Source organism: Microtus pennsylvanicus, chromosome 7, assembly GCF_037038515.1.
Source record: "Microtus pennsylvanicus isolate mMicPen1 chromosome 7, mMicPen1.hap1, whole genome shotgun sequence".
NCBI lineage: Eukaryota > Metazoa > Chordata > Mammalia > Rodentia > Cricetidae > Microtus > Microtus pennsylvanicus.
Window position 1 is genome coordinate 36,420,333 of NC_134585.1, and position 18,907 is coordinate 36,439,239.

Sequence of the window (18,907 nt, forward strand, 5' to 3'; positions counted from 1 at the left end):
TGTTATTAAAGATATGAAAGAAAGGATGTCTCTAACCAAAAACTTAAAAGTCACTCGGAAGCAAGTTTTGGTAGCATTCGTTGCAGAGCTGGTTTTCTGGAGGACTGCCACTGTTAGCCCCGTCACCCTGGAAACAGTATAAACCTGCCGATTTTGGAGTCAGCTGCTATTTAGATGGCTTTGGTGTGGATCAGAGGGGAGCTTCAAGGAATATCTCTATCTCTATCTATCTATCTATCTATCTATCTATCTATCTATCTATCTATCTATCTATCTGGAGCTATGGGTTTGCTCTTTGTCGTAGTGGACAGCCACAGTCTGTATGCACAGCAAAGCTCTATCAAGGCTGGCCTTTGCTCCTAAGGGAAGGTCTGGTCTAGAGTCATTTCACGTTTACCCTCCTATTCAGTCATTATCATTTCGTGGCTTCTGACAGGGAACTCTCCATGCTTGTAGAATCCCGCAAAATGGTGCCTCTGTGTCCACCTTCTTGTGTAGTTTTATGCTGGAGCAATTTTACCTAATGTATCATTCAGTTCAGAGAGCAGAGGATTTTAGTCAGTGTGAAATCTTCAAATGCTCACATCTCTGAGTAACTGAGTAATTAAAAATATAAAATAGGCAAATGTGAAAGTTTGGCCTTTTTTTCTATGAATATAACAGGGTGGTGGTGGTGGGGTAGTCAAAGAAAAATTATTTTGCTTAAAATAAAAGCATACTTTAAAAAGTTTGCTTTGGAGAGCAGAAAGTAATTGTATTATAAGTATGTGTAATTATTTGCATCCATTTCCTACCTCTTGGGGATCAAATTGGTTTTCTCCAGGAAAGGCAATTACATGCAGGAGGCCACTTTTTGTTGAATTACTGTGTGTTGCATGCAGCGCACCCCACAAACCTGAAATCAGAGATGTACCGCTATGATTTATAATGGCCATTAATTACGGCTTTGTATTAAAGCCTTTTAGTTTTCTGCATCAGTTAACCTACATTCTCCTTTGAAGAAGAATTACTTGCATTCGGTCTCATGCTAACTAGTGAATCCTGTCTTTTGTATTTCTCAAAGGCCCTGGATGCACTTCTCAACTAGCTTGAAGTGCGATTCCTAGAGTTGTTTAACACTGTGTATTGTTGAGGTAGCTGGGAAGATTCCGTTCTGCTGATGAGAATATAGCCCAGGACATGGCTCAGACTATTAATAAAAAAATCTGCCTACCACGTTTATCATCCTTACAGCACCATTCCTGACTCCATATGCTTCCTAGTTTATAATCTTCAGGTCTCAGCTCCAGCTCCTTAGCTTCCTATGGTCTTACAAAGTGCTCAGGTTGTCTCCCTGAAGAATACAGTGCTGGGTCTGGGGGTTTGTAAAGGGCTCCTGGAATCTAGTGCACAGCAAAGATACAAGAGCTTTTGTGAACTTTCATATGAAAAGCCAGGTTTCTCCTCCCTTTCAGAAGTAAGGAATACCTGTAGCCAAACAAGCATGCACGGCCGGGTTCCAGCCTGCGTCTCTTTGACGGTCTCCTTCTGTATGTGGGGACAAGCAGTTCCCTTTTGTAGAACCACACCGTCCTCAGTTTGATGTGTGTCCAGCTGTGATTTCTTTGTTGACCTCAACTGTTTTACAACTTCGTTAGAGACCTGCTTCTTGGTGCTGCCTTCCTGTGAATGAAGCCACATTTTGACGTAGGAAATGTCCAAAATTGGGATAAGATTTAATCACATATTTCTTACAAGTTACTCACTGAATTCCATTTTCTTGAGAGTTCCTATGCCCGAGAAACAAGTTTTATTATTATTTTTCTCTTCCTCTGTACCTCTCTGGCTCTCCCTCTCTCTTTGTCCTCTTTTTAAAAATATAGCCTAGGCTGGCCTTGAACTCAGTTCCTGTGCCTCTACCTACTGAGTACTGTCCACCTATTAAGAATTATATTAAGCATAGTTTAATCTTGCAAGTTGGACTTAATGCATGTTCTTTACTTCTGTTATTTTGCTATGTTTTATCTGAATATATTTCTAAATATTTTTTAGCAAGTGTTCCTAAATAGTGTAAGGAATTATGAAGGCAGAACAATTATGTTAGTGTAGTTTGAATGTACGCTGTCCAGAATTCAGATGCCATTAACATGATAGTGTTCAGGAGTGTGGCCTCTTAGCATTGGTGAAGGTACATGGGCTCCTCCTGTGCTGATGGATTTGTGCACCTATAAAGTGAGTTGGTATTGTGTGGTGCTATTCCTGGGGAGATGTGAGCAAAATGTCTTCTGACCCCACACAGGTACCCAACATAAAGTCCACCTTGATGAACCAATTAGTTTATTGGGGTTACTAAAAGGAATATGGGTGAAAGGTTATTTACAGGAGCAGAAATGACTCAAAGACAGCTTTAATCAAAGTCTGCCCCAGCATGGGTGACAACTCACAGAAGCTGGGAACACAGAGCACACTGCACAGTCTGCAGGCAGCTCATCAGGGTGGAGGATGTCTTTCCCAGGTGCCTCAGTTGGTATAGCCTCTTTGAGATTTATACTATATTCAACAAGATCCTTCTTGCCATTTCTCCTAGAAATTAATTTAAATATTATAGTAGCCAGCTTTGGAAGTTTTCTAGCTTAAAATGAATAAATGGTGTGTTTTATTGTAGTATTTGAAGGTTGTAGGTTATGATGGGTTTAACAGTTTAGTATCAGCACCAGATTATACAGAAACGTTCAGACACGATAAAGTATTTTGAGCTCAGTGTTGCCTCATGGCACTATCCTATTTCAGTCTCTATAGTTGACGTTAAAGGCAAAGCCTTGTAGTGTCCGTCGACCCTGAGAAGTGTTGGCAGAGAGAACGTGAGTGAATGAGAGACTTTGTACAAGAGAAATTCTACTTAGGATATTTTGAGATACTATTCACCTGTTTCAGTTAGATATGTTATTTAATATTATGCTATCGAAAGCATTCATAATATAGCCACCATTTCCTTCCTTCCTCCCTTCCCCCCTCCATCTCTCTCTCCTTCTCTCTCTTTCCTCAATTTTATTTTTTCTTTATTTGTTTACATCCCAATCCCAGTTTCTTCTCCCTCCTCTCCTCCTGCTCTTTCCCCTTCCTCCCACCCCACCTCCCATCTATCCTTGGGAGGTCAACTAAGTCTGTCCCATCACCTCCTTGAAGCAGGCCCCCCCCCCACCTAGTCTGAGCAAAGGGTCTCTCCAAAGAGAATGGGCTCTACAAAGTCAGTTCATGCATTATGGTTAGATTCTGGTCCCACTGCCAGTGGCCCCATATATGATCCAAGCCACACCCTTGTCACCTGTGTCCAGGGACCTTATTCAGTTCTGTGCAGGTTCCCCTGATGTTAGTCTAGTTTGTCATCTTCCACTAGTTTGGATCATCTAATTTTGTGGGTTTCTCCATCATGGGCTTGAGCCCTTTGTTCATATTACACTCGTCCCTCTGTCTGCCTAGAGCTCAGCCCAGAGGTTAACTATGGGTTTCTACATCGGCTTCCGTCTGTTTCTGGTAGAAGGTGCTAGTTTCTCTGGGGCTGTGGACTGTAGGTTGGTTTTCCTTTGCTTTATGTCTGGTATCCACTTATGAGTGAGTACATACATATTTGTCTTTCTGGGTCTGGGTTACCTCACTCAGGATGGTTTTTTTCTAGTTCTGTCCATTTGCCTGCAAATTTAAGGACATCATTGTTCTTATATTTTACTACCAAATAGTACTCCATTGTGTAAATGTACCACATTTTCCTCATCCATTCTTTGGTTGATGGGCGTTTCAGTTGTTTCCGGGTTCTGGCTTTTACAAATAATGCTGCTGTGAACATACTTGAACAATGTCTTTGTGGTGTGATTGAGCATCTTTTGGGTATATGTCCAAAAGTGGTATCGCTGGGTCCTGAGGTAGATTGATTCCTAATTTTCTGAGAAATTACCATACTGATTTCTACAGCATCTGTACCAGTTTGCACTCCCACCAGCAATGGAGGAGTGTTTCCTTTACTCCACAATCTCTCCAGCATAAGTTGTCATCAGTGTTTTTTATCTTAGCTGTCCTGACAGGAGTAAGATGGAATCTCAGAGTGGTTTTGATTTGCATTTCTTTGATTACTAAGGATGTTGAGCATTTCCTTAAGTGTCTTCCAGCCATTTTAGATTCCTCTGTTGAAAGTTCTCTGTTTAGGTCTATACTCCATTTTTTTTTATTGAATTATTTTTGTTCTTTTGATGACCAATTTATTGAATACTTTGCATATTTTGGAGATCAGACCTCTGTCTGATGTGGGGTTGATAAAGATCCCATTCTGTAGACTGTTGCTTTGTGTTATTACTGTGTCCTCAGTTTCAGGAGGTTCCATTTATTAATTGTTGCTCTCAGTGTCTGTGCTACTGGGGCTATATTTAGGAAGCTGTCTCCTGTGTCAATGCATTTGAGGGTACTTCCCACTTTCTCTTCAATGAGATTCAGTGTGACTGGATTTATGTTGAGGTTTTTCATCCATTTGGACTTGATTTTTGTGTATGGTGATAGACATGAATCTGTTTACATTCTTTTACATGTTGACTTCCAGTTATATAGGCACCATTTGTCGAAGATTTTTTTTTCTGTTTTATATTTTTATCTTATTTGTCAAAAATCAGGTGTTCATAGGTGTATGGGTTAATATCAGGATCTTTGATTCAATTCCATTCGACTACCTGTCTGTTTTTATGCCAATACCAAGATGTTTTTATTACTGTAACTCTAGTAGAGTTTGAAGACAGGGATGGTGTTGCCTCCAGAAGTTCTTTTCTTGTACAGGAATGTTTTGGCTATTCTGTTTTTTTTTTTGTTGTTGTTTCTCCTTATGAAATTTAGTATTGTTCTTTCGAGGTCTGTGAAGAATTGTGCTGGGATTTTGATGGGGATTGCAGAGTCTGTAGATTGCTTTTGGTAAGATTGCCATTTTTACCATGTTAATCCTACCTGTCCGTAACCATTGGAGATCTTTCCATTTTCTGATATCTTCTTCAATTTTTTTCTTCCAGACTTAAATTTCTTGTCATACAGTTCTTTCGTTTCTTTGGTTAGAGTTACCCCAAGATATTTTGTGTTGTTGTGGCTATTGTGAAGGGTGATGTGTCTTTGATTTCTTTCTCAGTCCATTTATCATTCTTATATAGGAGGGCTACTGATTTTTTTGAGTTGATCTTGTATCCTGCCACATTACTAAAGGTGTTTTTCAGCTGTAGGAGTTCTCTGGTAGAATTTTTGGTGTCACTATCATATCATCAGCAAATAATGAAAGTTTGACTTCTTCCTTTCCAATTTTTCTCCCCTTGATCTCCTTTTGTTGTTCTATTGCTCTAGCAGGGCTTTGAGTAGTATATTGAATAGATATAGAGAAAGTGGACGGCTTTGTCTCGTTTCTGATTTTAGTGGAATCACTGTTACTTTTTCTCCATTTTGTTTGATGTTGGCTGTCGGCTTGCTGTATATTGCTTTTATTATGTTTACGAATGTTCCTTGTATCCCCGATTCTTTAAGACCTTTATCATGAAGGGGTGTTGGATAATGTCAAAGACTTTTAATCATGTAATGAGATGATCATGTGTTTTTTTTCTTTCAGCTTGTTTTTATGATGGATTACATTGACAGATTTTTGTATGTTGAACCATCCCTGCATCTCTAGGATGAAGCCTATTTTATCTTGGTGCTTGATTTTTCTGATGTGTTCTTGGAATTCTCTTTCTTTCTTTCTTTCTTTCTTTCTTTCTTTCTTTCTTTCTTTCTTTCTTTCTTTCTTTCTTTCTTTCTTCCAGTTTATTTGGTGTCCTGTAAGTTTCTTGTATTTTTATAGGCACGTCCTTCTTTGGGTTGGACTTCTCCTTCTTCTATTTCTATTATTCTTTTGTTTGGTCTTTTCACGGTGTCCCATATTTCCTGGATATTTCGTGTTAAGCATTTGTTGGATTCAACATTTTCTTTGACCGATGAATCTGTTTTCTCTATTGCATATTCAAGCCTGAGATTTTCTATTCTATCTCTTTTTTTTTTGTTGTTGTTGTTTGTTTTGTTTTTTGAGACAGGGTTTCTCTGTAGCTTTGGTTCCTGTCCTGGAACTAGCTCTTGTTGACCAGGCTGGCCTTGAACTCCCAGAGATCCGCCTGCCTCTGCCTCGGGAGTGCTGGGATTAAAGGTGTGCACCACCGCCGCCTGTCTTCTATCTCTTGTATTTTGTTGTTTATGCTTGCATCTGTGGTTCCTGATTGTTTACCCAAATTTTCCATTTTCAGAATTCCCTCAATTTGTGTTTCCTTATTGTCTCTATTTCAGTTTTTAATCTTTTCTTTTACCTGTTTCATTTCTTTTTCTTGGTTTTCTTTAAGGGATTTGTTGATTCCTTCCAATTTTTTTTTGTCTTTTCTTCCACTTCATTAAGGCAAATTTTTATTTCCTTTTAAGGGCCTTAAGTTTTTTTTTAAGATCATTTTCTTCTGCTTCATCTTTGTTGGGGTCTTCATACTGTTGCAGAGCCACTGTTTCTGGTGGTGCTGTTTATGCTCCTTTGAGTGTATTCTTACCTTGTTGTCTACTCACATCTTCCAATCGGTATAAGTGGAGCCTGTTCTTCTCTCTTCCCTCAGTTGGTGTACTTGGGGGCTATACCTCCATTGAATGCTCTTTCAGGTACAGGCAGAGCAGAGTCTCCTGTGATCTAACTTTCAGGTGCAAGCAGGCCTCTAGGTGGAGCAGGGCTAAGGTTCAGGTGGCTTGCCTCTTCCCTGATGAGTTGGTTGCTAGGGCCTCCTCTGGTGCTCCCTGTTGGGTCAGTCGCTAGGGCCTCCTCTGTCACCATTATATTAATAATACAACACAATTAGTTATGAAATTTAAATTTTCAGGTGTGTACCCATATTATTTTTAAATAAAAACTCAGACAATCCTGATTATGGTTTAAGTTGCACTGGTGTGATGTAAAATGTAATACTACTATGTAAGAAACTGCACAGCAATTTTATTTACTAATTTTCTGATCAGGTGGACTCTTAAGAACCTTGTAAGCTGTGGGTGTGGATGTGTGGCTATATCTCAAGTTCTTCTGGAGAATGAGACAAGAGCATCTGAGGAAAATGGTCACTTGAGTTCAGGAGTTCAAAACTAGTAAGATCTTGTTTTGGAAAAAATTTGTGAAATTTAATTCTTATGTTTTTATTATAATTTTATAAAAAGATACTAGTTTACGGTTGTTTGTAAATAGTACTGAGTGGTGAGCATTACATTTGTATTTACGTAAAGGTAGCATGAAGATAATTCATAGCATTGCATGTAAAGCATGTCTCATTGATGTCCATAGTCAAAGTGTGTCCACTTAAAATCTGCAAATCCCACCAAGTATAGGAATTTATTATTATACAAAGGAAGATGTATAGGGAGTTAAGGCATAGGGAGTTAAATTTGCCAACCATCACTTGAATTCAGCTAGTCCCACTCAAAATGGACCAGTTGTTATTATACCTTTAAAGTTTTTTCATACCTTACCTTCAGTTATGAAATACTGTGTGTGTTTACCAAGTTGTATAAATAAGGATATTGCCTCTTACATGTACATTTTTTGATACACATAAACAAAAGCAGTAGACATTAGTATATTTTACTAATAACATTTAACTTTTACTTAGTAATATGCATTAGTTTTAGCTTGAATTTTGTAAATGAACTTTATTTGGCAAATGTGCCAGAAATTGTCCCGCTTTGGAGTCTATAAATATGCTCTAGAATCTCAGGTACTGGCTGCTGTGTTCTCTGGGGCAAACTGCTAGCGTCTCTGAGAATTTCCCCACCTGTGAAGCAGTTACGTGTTCTTGTGCATCTCTTAATGCCTTGGGGAATGCAGAGCATCAGTTAAATCCCGCCACAATCATTTCTTTCCTGATACTTGTCAGTCACTGATCTAAACTGGAACAGAATCTTACGCAGGAAGAAAGAAAGCACCTTGCAAGTGTGAGGCCTGGAGTTTCAACACCCAGAACACACATAAAAACTGCTGGGGCGTGATGGGCCCTGCAATCCCAGCTCTTGAGAGATACAGATGGGGTTCCTGGGGCAAGCTGGTTTAGTAGATTAGTCAGAATCAGTTAGCTCTGGGTTCAGAGAGAGCTCCACCTCAATAAATGAACACACATGGAGAAATCAACTTCATGTTGCTTGCACAGTCCATGTACATGTAACTGTGCCCCCAGGCAAACACATGCACACATTCATGCATGCCATACACACGCTTCCTTCCCCTCTAAAGTATGCCATCTGATTGAAGGCTGCTGATCCAGAACATTCTGCGTCTATAAAACAGTCTGTTTTTATAAAACAAGCCTTGGGAATTATCCACTGTTGCTTGGTTAATGCGCTGTAATCTGCTAAAAAAAAAGGAAAAGTACCCAAATTAAAATGATTCTTTCAAGAATAACAGGAAAGGTTTCCGATAGACTGCTTTTTATTTTGTAGCTTTTATTAATCTTTAATGACTTTTCTCCTGTCTGAGCATGGAGAACTTGCAGATGTTCCTTGGAGAGTTTCAAAAGATAGACTTGAAAGTGTAATCCACTATGCTCTTATTACTGTTTTGTAGAGGGAAAATCCTCTTCCCTGTCTCTTATAGCTGGATGTGTTGCCAAATCTGCACATAGCCTTTAATGAACATTTTAACATCCTCACAGTACTAATTATGTAGTTAATAGGGCTGAGGAAATATTTAAGTAAGATATTTAAGTGTGTGTGTGTGTGTGTGTGTGTGTGTGACTGCGTGACTGCTCCACTCTGATTTATAAAGCACTTTGCCTGCTGGAAATCCAGCCAGTTTGTAATATTGTTTGCCCTGCTAGATGCCCAGCAAGATACTGAAAAGTTAATGGCTATATATGCAGAGAATGGTAAGTCTGAGGGGAAGCTAAACATAGTAGCTCTTATTAGGCAAGCATAGTAGTTGATGTTACAGACTTGTTGTGCAGAGGACAGAGCGATCCTGTGTGCATGAAGGAGGCAGAGAATGTGTTATGGCAGAAGAGGTGCTTTGGGCTGGATCTGAGGGGTGAGCAGTATTTCTTAAGGTGCCAGTGCAGTGGCAATTGTTAGATGCTTCTGAGAGTGAAAAACCTGTGGACTGAGAGCTGAACTCTAGGTGCTCAGTGTACAGAGAACAGCAGAGGCTGACCTGGAGCTGAGGAGAGAAGGTGAAGAGCAGACTCAGCTGAGAGGCCTGGGAATTGAATGCACTGTGCTTAACTCAGTAGGCCATAGAAAACTGTGACTTTTAAAATTTGGTTTATTTTGAATATACACAAGAAGTTGAATAAGAAGTGTGGTTAGGAGTACTGTATATCATATTCCCAGTTTTTACCATAGGAAATATTATATAATTACCATGTTAAAACTGAGAGATTGACATTGGAAGAACTCATAGAGCTATTTGGAATGTCAGGGTGTTTTTGTTTTCCTTCCTTCCTTCCTTCCTTCCTTCCTTCCTTCCTTCCTTCCTTCCTTCCTTCCTTCCTTCCTTCCTTCCTTCCTTCCTTCCTTCCTTCCTTCCTTGTGTGAAGTTTTACTGCCTTGGTAGATTTGTTTAAACATCTCCACAGGCCTTCCCTTTATGTCACTGCCTTCTATTTCCTCCCTAAGCCCTGCCATCCACTAGTCTGTCCTATATTGCTGACTTTATTTAAAAATATAAAATGAAATTATATGATGTGTAACTTTAGAGAAAATTGAGGTAATCAGAGGAATATAGGGAGTTGTGATGCGGTTCAGAGAGGAGCTCCTTCCATGAGTTTGCCCCATGGTGGCATCTCACACAAGTGATTTCAACCCAGGAAGCTGACACTGCAGTGTGTGTTTATGCAGTTTTGTGCTGCCGTCTCTTGTGTGGACCTGTGTCAGCACCCTATAATATGAATATATAATATAGTGTATTGAAAATGCAGTATTCAATTCAACTCTGTGTAGTCCTACCTATTCTACCCCAGTCCTGTTTCTAAACCCTACCCACAGGGAAGCAGTTTCCCGTTTAACATCATCGCACCCAGAGTGCTGCCTGTCTGGGTTCTACAGCCTGTGACCCTTTAAAATCGGCTCTTGTTTAACATAAGGTCCTCGAGAAACATCGAAGTGGATGTATATATTTTACATCACTGGATCACATTTGTTTGCTTCTTCATCTGTTGAAAGCCATTTTGTTTGTCTTCAGGATTTTTGAAAATATGAATAAAGCTCCCTCAGCATTTGTGCCATATTTTGCACGAATATGTGTACTTCTTGGACATTTGTACTGACAGAGCACTGGTGCTGGGCCATGTGCTGACTACATATTTGCTTTTTAGAGGCATGGCCAAATAGCTTTACTACTTGCATTTCTGCCAGTATCATGTGCTTTCTGAATTCTCGCCAATATTTGGTATCCTTATGCTATTATTTTTCTAATATTTTCTATTCTGATAGGCCTGTATTGATCTCATTATGTTTTAATTTCCTGTCCTTACTGCCTAGTGATATCAAACATATTTTCTCTCAGAGTCTTTTTTAGTTTGTCATACTTTAGATTATTTCTCCCCCAGCTTGGAGCGATGAGAAGGGAAGCAGGATGTAGGGAGATTAATTGGAATGTGTTTAGCTAGTATAGGTAAGGACCTAGAGGGACTACAGTGGTGGCCTGGGTAAGAACAGAAGGGATGACTGGTGTGCACATGAAAGTGGGTGAGAGGAAAGGAGAAAGAAGTGGGATGAGCATATGGCTGTTGAGGGTTGCTGACTGTTACAGGTGACAAAATATTAGCCCACCATTTTCTTAATAGTTTAGAGGAAAATGAAGAGTTGGTTTGTACTGTGGTCATTTTGAGTGCAGGTTGAATGTTTTAGTTTTCCATAAAGACAGTGTTATAAAGAAATGTTATGTCAAAGATTTAAAAGAAAATTTCAGAGCCACCCAAGTGAGTGCATACTATTGAGTCACCTTCTATACTGGAATGAGGTAGAAGTACAATCAGTGCACTGTTGGTCTAAAGTCTGCGTATCTTGAGACTGAGGTGTAAATGAGAAGAATATGTTTGGTTTGATTCTATAGTCTGGCCTGGCTTTGTGGCCCTCCTATGCCTGCCCTCCAGTACATGGGATTATGGAGTGTACCACCACACTCATTATTTTCTTTTTAACACAGGAAAATAAACATGTTTATATAAAGCAAAAAGAGAAGGCAATAGGCACTTGAGAGGTTTAGGAAGCATAGGGAAACAAGGCATGTTATAGCTATGGAGCCCAGTGTCTGATAGACACACACAAGATAAGAGGGCAGGGAACACAGATGCCTTCACACACCAGCTTTGTAAAGATCCCACTTGTTTTTGGTAGATACCTTACAATTTTGTGAACTGTTTGGTATTTCATGTGATAACATTATTGCAATATCTTAGTAGGGCACATTCCACTTTCTGTTGATGGTCTCTTATATTTGATTAAAACATATAAACTGAGGGGCACATGTAGCAAAATAGGAAAAGTCACACTTTTATAGTTAGTACCCTAGTTAGCTGCACCTGTCAGTTGCACACAGCCTAGAGTCGCCAAGGGAGTTTGAATATTTGATTGCCAAGATTACTCTGTGGACGTGTCTGCAGGGCATTGTCTTGGTTGATAGTTGTTTCTAGTCCGCTGTAGTTCTTATTCCTAGGCAGGTGGTCTTAGAGTTGGTTATAAAAGCTAGTTGAAGCTGGGTTTGGTGGTGCATCCCAGCACTTGTAAGACAGAGGCAGGCAGATTTCTATGAGTTCAAAGCCAGCCTGGCCTACAGAGTGAGTTCCAGGACAACTAGAGCTGTCAAATGAGAAACTCTGTCTTGGAGAAAGAAGCAAGCAAGCAAGCTAGTTGAGAAGGACTCAGCAAGCATGCAGGTTTCTCCACAGTTTCAGCTTCAATGCTCTCTTGAATTCCTGCCCTGATTTACTTCACTGATGGATTGTGACCTGGAAGTTTAAGTAAACCCTTTCCTCCCGCAAGCTCCTTTTGGTCAAACTTGAATAGTTAGTATTGTGCTTTTCATCCAGGGGATCTTGTGACTCATATGTTCAAAGTATGTTATCGGAGGAAGCAAAATGTAAAGAATGCATGATGCAGGTATTTTCCTTAGTTGTAATAAGATATATTTAGGGGTAGTGAGTGCTTAAACGACAAATTTTGGAGCTTTTTGTCTATGGTAAGATATTTTGCAACTAACATTGCCTATGGTTCCCCAGTTTCTCTTTTCTAAAAATGTGTAATAAAACATGGAAATGTCAACTATAAAGGATGGCAATTGCTCTGACTTGTCCTTTGCTTGTCTGGCTATCCATCACACAGCATCAAACCTCTTGTGCCAGAAAGTAGAAATAATGTCCTTGGAAAGTAATCAGTCAAATGTGTGTCAAGGTCTTTTAAAGTCTCAACTAGCTGTTTGGTATCAGAAGAAGTTTTACAAATATGCTTTAATAAAATGTTTATTCTTAAGGAAGTGTGTCTCTCAACTTGTTTACTTTATCCCCATTACTTGGTTTTATACTGTGGGTGGATGGGCAAGTAGATAGAATATGTCACAAGGTCCAGAATTTATACCCATGTTGCCTCCAGGAATGTCCAAGGTTTGCTCCATTCTGCCACTAAGAAGGGAATTAATAACTTGTGTTATTAGAATAGCAAGTACATTTTTATAGTATCTCCATTTTTATTAATTATTATTATTATTTTGTCATACTATAGTAGGTAAGGATTCTTTTTAAAACATTTCCAGACCAATATCCCTCCCCCAACTTACCTTAGAATTTATTTATTATTAGACATAAAAATAGAAAAGGGTCATAAACTGAGAACAAGAGATAAGAAAAATAACCTCTTTCTCTAAGAAAATGAAATTTTGTGTGCAGTTTTGATTTACTGAATTGTTACATTGGCATTGAGCTGATTATTGTATTGGTGTCAATGTAATGAGTGCAGACGCTTGGGTATGTGTTACTGGAAAGATCACATGTCACTTTCTGGAGTTTGGAAAGGAGAACAGTGTGCATGTTCAGGTTGCTACTTCAAAATGTGAAACTTTCTGAATATTGTCTTATTACTCAGAAACTTCAAGTTTGATAAAAATCCATTTAATATTGTAGGATGTGAAAACTGAAATCTGAAACACTTACAATTCCAAACATTTTGCTTTAAGATAAAAGGAAGGAAACAGGAAAGGAAGAGATTCTGTCAATCCTTATATGTTTGTTGAAACATTCAAAATATGCAGTTTCAACATACTTGGCCTCTGTGTGGTGAAGTAAGGCCTTTCTGAAAGTCTTATTTAATGGTACGTGATCACACAGGAGTGGAAAGTCTAGATTGTGTCGTATCTTCAACAGAGTACAGTATACTTTGCTATCTTCATTTGTGTATGTGTTGACCTTGGGCATGTGTGTATTGTATGCACACACATGTGTGCTTGTGTAGGCTGGACGTTGATGTTGGTTGCCTTGTCTCTGTTGATGTCTAGTTTAGTTTGGAGACTCTTCATCTCTCACTGAACCTGAGGCACATAGATTCTGCTAGACTGCCTGGCCATATGTGATTAAACCTGGATAGAGGAGTCAGCTCTGTGTGACATGGAAAGGCACAGTGGATTCTGTTTACACTCAACTAAAAACCTTTCGTCATCTCCAAAGACGAGGTCTCCATTAAGGAGTACTCTCTGGGTTAGGTGAGAAAGAGAAGCAGCGAGGGTGCTGAGTCAGTGAGTCCTCCTGCAGGCAGCAACCCTGAACACGAGGATGGGCTTTGTTCTAGTTACCCAAACTGCACATTTGCAATAGCAGTTGAGGTTTTAGCTGCAGGGGAAATAGGAACCCCTCTGAATCCTTTTCAGTTATTTGTTTTTAATCACCCTCCGACTCCCAGTACTTCAAGTGCATTTCAGAGGACTGTGCTTTCTAGAACGCCTGCTTCCAAGGCATTCGTACAAAACTTACGCACCGCCTTGGCTTTCTTTCTAGAATGCCTGCTTCCAAGGCATTCGTACAAATCTTACCACCGCCTTGGCTTTCTTCTCCATTGACCTGTCTCACTTCCGAGTGTTAGTGGAAGTTCACGTCAGAGGGAAATGAGGTTTTATTTTTATTATTATTTTTTTAATATAGATAAGTAAATAAGTAAGTAAATAAATAAATAAATAACGTTAAAGCCTGTATTTACACATACATATCTCTTTACTTTGGTAATTAAATATATCGGTGAGTCCTTTGATGTTAATTTCAAATACTTAATAAGGAACATGTTAGGGATCGGGCAGAGTAGAGTTCAACATTCCGGATGTAGTAAGTACTCTGCCCGTGCAAGTGCCAGTGCAGTGGGAACTTAGACCGCGTATGTGAGCGGGACTGCAGGAATCGTTGACCCTGCTTAGGGAAGATGAATGACATGCACTGTGAAGGTCACTCTTCCCTGGGAAGTCTTTTAGACATTTACCAGACATCTGTAGAGACAGTTGGCATTTCTAGTGCCCAGAATACAACCTGTGTGATTGTTTAGGAAGCTTTATGAGCAACTTCCATCTAATGCAATTTGGCTTAATATTCATGTTTGAGGAACAGTTTAGCTCTGCAAAACTCAGAAAGGGCATTTTACTATGAAATAAGAAATAACAAGTTTATGTTTATGTTAGTATGGTATAGATATTTTAAAAAGATGATGAGTGAAAATGTAATAATGAATTTTAGTTCCTTTAGTATCATTTTACGAATTTATTACATGAGTTAACATCTATAAACAAATGGTTTGTAAAGTCTCTGAGTATAAAGATGTTTTGGGGTGAAACAATGTTAGCTTTATCTCTTAGTCATTGTGATGAATACAATACCCAGACCCAGTGTCATCTTGGCCAACTCTCCATCCTAAATGCATCACCAGGGACTTCTTTGGCAGGGCCCTATAGAATGTGAAAATATAATACTATGATTTTTAAAGTAATAAGGTGTGCAAAATGTACAGGAGAGTAGTCTGCAAAGCTATAGTAGTGACTCCACTTCCACCCAGAGATGGTTCAGAAGCAATGCAGGAGATTTTTCTGTTTAAAGATAGTGGCAGTAGACCGAAGGGAGGCTGTTGCTTTTGTTTTGCTTTGCTGGGGATTGGACCCAGAACTTTGTAGATGCTGGCAGGTGTCCTCCCACTGAGATAGACAGTGAATTAGCCACTAGAGGTTCAGGGACTTTTGGTGTGCCAGTCTGAGGCACTACCCTTTTGGGGAGTGTCTTACATATGGAAAAAGGATGATGGTTACTTGTGTGGTTCTGTCCTTGTTCATAAGAAAAGTCTCAGACAGTTGCAAACTCTTGGTTGATGATAGGAAGAATGGGACAGTCTGAATTCATTTGCCAGATTCTTCTTTTGTTCTTGAGAAGTCTGGTGGTGAGACGAATTGTGAGTAGCTGTTGAATACTGCCCAGTGAGTACCAGGCCCTGAACTTATCCCCAATAGAAAGAAATGAGGAGAGAGAAAGGCAGAAAGAGGGCATCTGAGTTCAGCAGTGGTGAAACTGCTTGCTGTAGAATTCTGAGCCTAAATTAGGAAGTTCCTCTCAAAGTTTTAAGAGTTTTGTGGGGAGAAGTGAGTGCCCCATGTGCGCCCTCTTGTGTGTCTCTGCTATTCTTCCTCTTCCTACTCGAGCACTTGTTTTGTATTTTATAGTCGTGAATGCTAGCAGCACGCTGTGGTGCTCAGGGCAGCCCCTGCTACCCATTTTCTTCTCATACTAGGTCCCGTGACCAAACCCGAGAGCTGGAATATCTGCTTGCATGAGTCCTAGGCTTGCTCCCCTCAGTCTGCGTGTCAGGCAGCCCCCTGGACTGGAAACATCTTGTCACCTCTACAATGCTTACTATTTTTGGAACTTAAACTACTTGGCATGTTTAGGACTCCAATGGAATCTGTTTTGCTTAGCAAGGTTGTTGGCCAGTTTTGGAGCCTTTGTGTGAAAATCGTGTTGGTGGCCAGCAGATAGGGAAATTTCCAGGTTCTGCTGCAGAAGGATAAACCACTCTGATGTGCCGATCTATGAGATAACCTCTTCACAAGCACTGTGAACACCATCGACTCTGGGGGCGTTCGAGTACTAGTTGTTATATCTAGCAAGGAGCAGTCTAACCTGCCAAGGGAGATTATGAGTTGGGAGAACAAACGTGGCCACAGAAGGAAGTAGAAGTAGAACATGGAAGTCCACAGTGTAGGCTCTGCAATTGGGATCCATTGTTGTTATAACAATGTAGTTCAGAAGGACACAGGATTTTCTGTTGCTAAAATCAATGAAGTTAAAAGAGCAGCTGCTTGTAAAAGTTAATTTTCTTTGACATCTGCATTGGTCCCAGTAATAAAAACAATAGCTCTGTTGAACAGCCTGTCTTTTCTAACCCCACATCCTTTTTTCTGTGAAATGTTTGGAAAATTGTTGCCTTTTGGTTTCAGAAAATGAACAATGAATCATGTGATTTTTAAGATCAATGTAAAGTATAATCTATGCATCTTTAACTTAGTAGAAAACATTTTTAGTTGGCGCTCTTAGGAAATAACAGGATGCATAGGGCCATTCCAGACCTGTGAATTGAAGAGCATGTGACAATATTTTAATAAGTATTTTCTATTTTCCTTACTTAAAAATTTAAATTAGATTCTTCTTATCACTTGTAAAGATGCATAATTGCCTCTGTCCTGTTTCAGTGGTACAGACTACTGTTCTGCTTATTTGAATAAACAATGCTAATTGCAGAGCGTGCCTGACTTTGCATCATCCACCTTGGATTTCTGTCTGGGTACTCCTTTGATAGTAGGTATTTTCTTCTCTCTGGAGTTTCATAAGAAAGCAGAAGTGACTGGTAGAGAGGGTAAAGCACCAGAGAACAAAACTGAGCAATATTTCCAAGTGAGCTACGTTTTCTTGTCATTTTTATGTGTTTTAATTTAGCCAGTGTTAGGTGGGCAGTTCGGAGAGGAGGGATTTATTATTTTAAAATGAGCCGCTGTGTTCTTCATTTTCAACTGATTGAACCATTTTTAGTTTTAAAGTGCCTATTGTCCCTTTAAGATCCATTTACTATGTTTGATCATGTGTTTGCTTCTCATTGTTCATGTTCCCTCTTTGTATGTTTATCTTCTGAAAATATGTTCTTTTCACAGGCTCCTTAAGAGCCCCTCAAATTTTCTTGACAAAACATTTTATGTATTTTCATGTGTATGTGAGTGCCCAAATGTTTGTAATACACCATGTGCATGCAGGTATCCTCAGAGGATAGAAGAGGATATGGAAATAGTTACAGACAGCCGCGCGCATCACACACATGTAGTGCCTATGGAGGTCAGAAGAGGGTGCCAGACTCCCAGCACTGGTGTTACAGAGGGTTGTAAGTCCCCATGTAGGTGTTGGGAACTGAACCTGGGTCCTAGCAAAGAGTGGCCAGTGCACTTAAATGCTGAATCAGATCTCTTTAGCCCCTTAGATATATTTTTTTAACATCTAAATTCAACTCTTTCAATTTGTTTGATTGATTGATTCTTTTGAGATAGGCTCTTATGTATGCCAGGTTGTTCTTAAACTTCTGACCTTCCTCCATCAACTTCCCAAGTGCTATGATTAAATGTGGGTCACCATGCCAGCTCTAAAAGGTAATAGAGCCACTGTTTTGCCATTAATACTAATACAGTTGCTTACTTTCCTGATCTTCTTTATGCCCTTTAGTCCCAGAGTTCTGTGATGTACATTTGCTTCATATTCCTCATGTTCATGTCTGCCTTTCTACCACAGCTGTCTTGGCCATAGTTTTGTTGTTCATGTTGAATACCTGTGGGTACTATACTCTTAATTGCTTCCCTTGCTGCTGCTTAAGTTTGCCCTCCTCAGTTCCTTTCACTCCTGGAAAAACAACTGTCCTCCCTTGCCTTAAGTATTTCAAACACAGATGTGTACAGAATAGGATGACAAAGAGCCATGCACTTAGCTCCATGAATCACCCGAAGTTAATGGACAGTCATTGCTTCAGAATGTTCTTAGGACTGAGGAAAGGAAGAGAATGTCACTAAGAAAATATAAACTTTTGTAGTTAACTGTCTGATGTGGGATTCCCCTCTGTATGCTGTGAATTATGTTTTATTACCATTGGTTAATAAAGAAGGTTTCGGCCTATGGCATGGCAGAATAAAGTCAGGTGGGAAATGTGAACAGAGATACAGAGAGAGAATAGGCAGAGTCAAAGAGACACCATGTAGCTGCCAAAGGAGAAAGATGCTTCTGGAATCTTTCTAGTAGGCCACAGCCTCATGGTGATACACAGATGACTAGAAATGGATTAACTTAATATGTAAGAGCTTGCTAGGAATATGCCCAAGTTATTGGCCAAACAGTGTTGTAATGAATATAGTCTCTGTGTGATTATCGGGTCTGAGCAGCTAGGAACAAACCAGAGCCTCCGTTTACCTCTGCCCCTTTTGCTTTTCTCAGATAAATAGGAAATTGCTTTCCATACAAAGGAATTTAAAAACCTACTATTTAATTTAATTCTAAAAGTTACTCTTTCTGTACTGACCAACTTCTATTTTTAGCTGTATTGAAGAGCTTGTATCTAAGTGGAAGGTACACTTACATATTAGCCTGTGTGTTGCATTGCTTTGAGGTTTTGTTCTCATCTGGGAGGTGAGGTGTCAGGGCCTCGCTCTGAAGGTCGAGGTAGGCAGAATGCTCCATCCTCCTGTCTCCACTCCCTAGTGCTGAGATTAGAGCTGTTTACTGTTAAAAAGACATGTGTGCCAAGCATACTTCCTATCCAAGTTTTTCTATTCTTGAGTAAATTAGTCTTCTAATTACTATTTACATTTGAATTTTCATCTGATTCCGTG

At 39.6% G+C, this 18,907-nt stretch overlaps 1 protein-coding gene across 1 annotated transcript in view; it reads left to right on the top strand.

The window, feature by feature from the left end:
* Positions 1-18,907, top strand: part of Prim2 (DNA primase subunit 2) — a 180,991-nt gene that overhangs the window by 80,135 nt on the left and 81,949 nt on the right. The window lies entirely within an intron of this gene.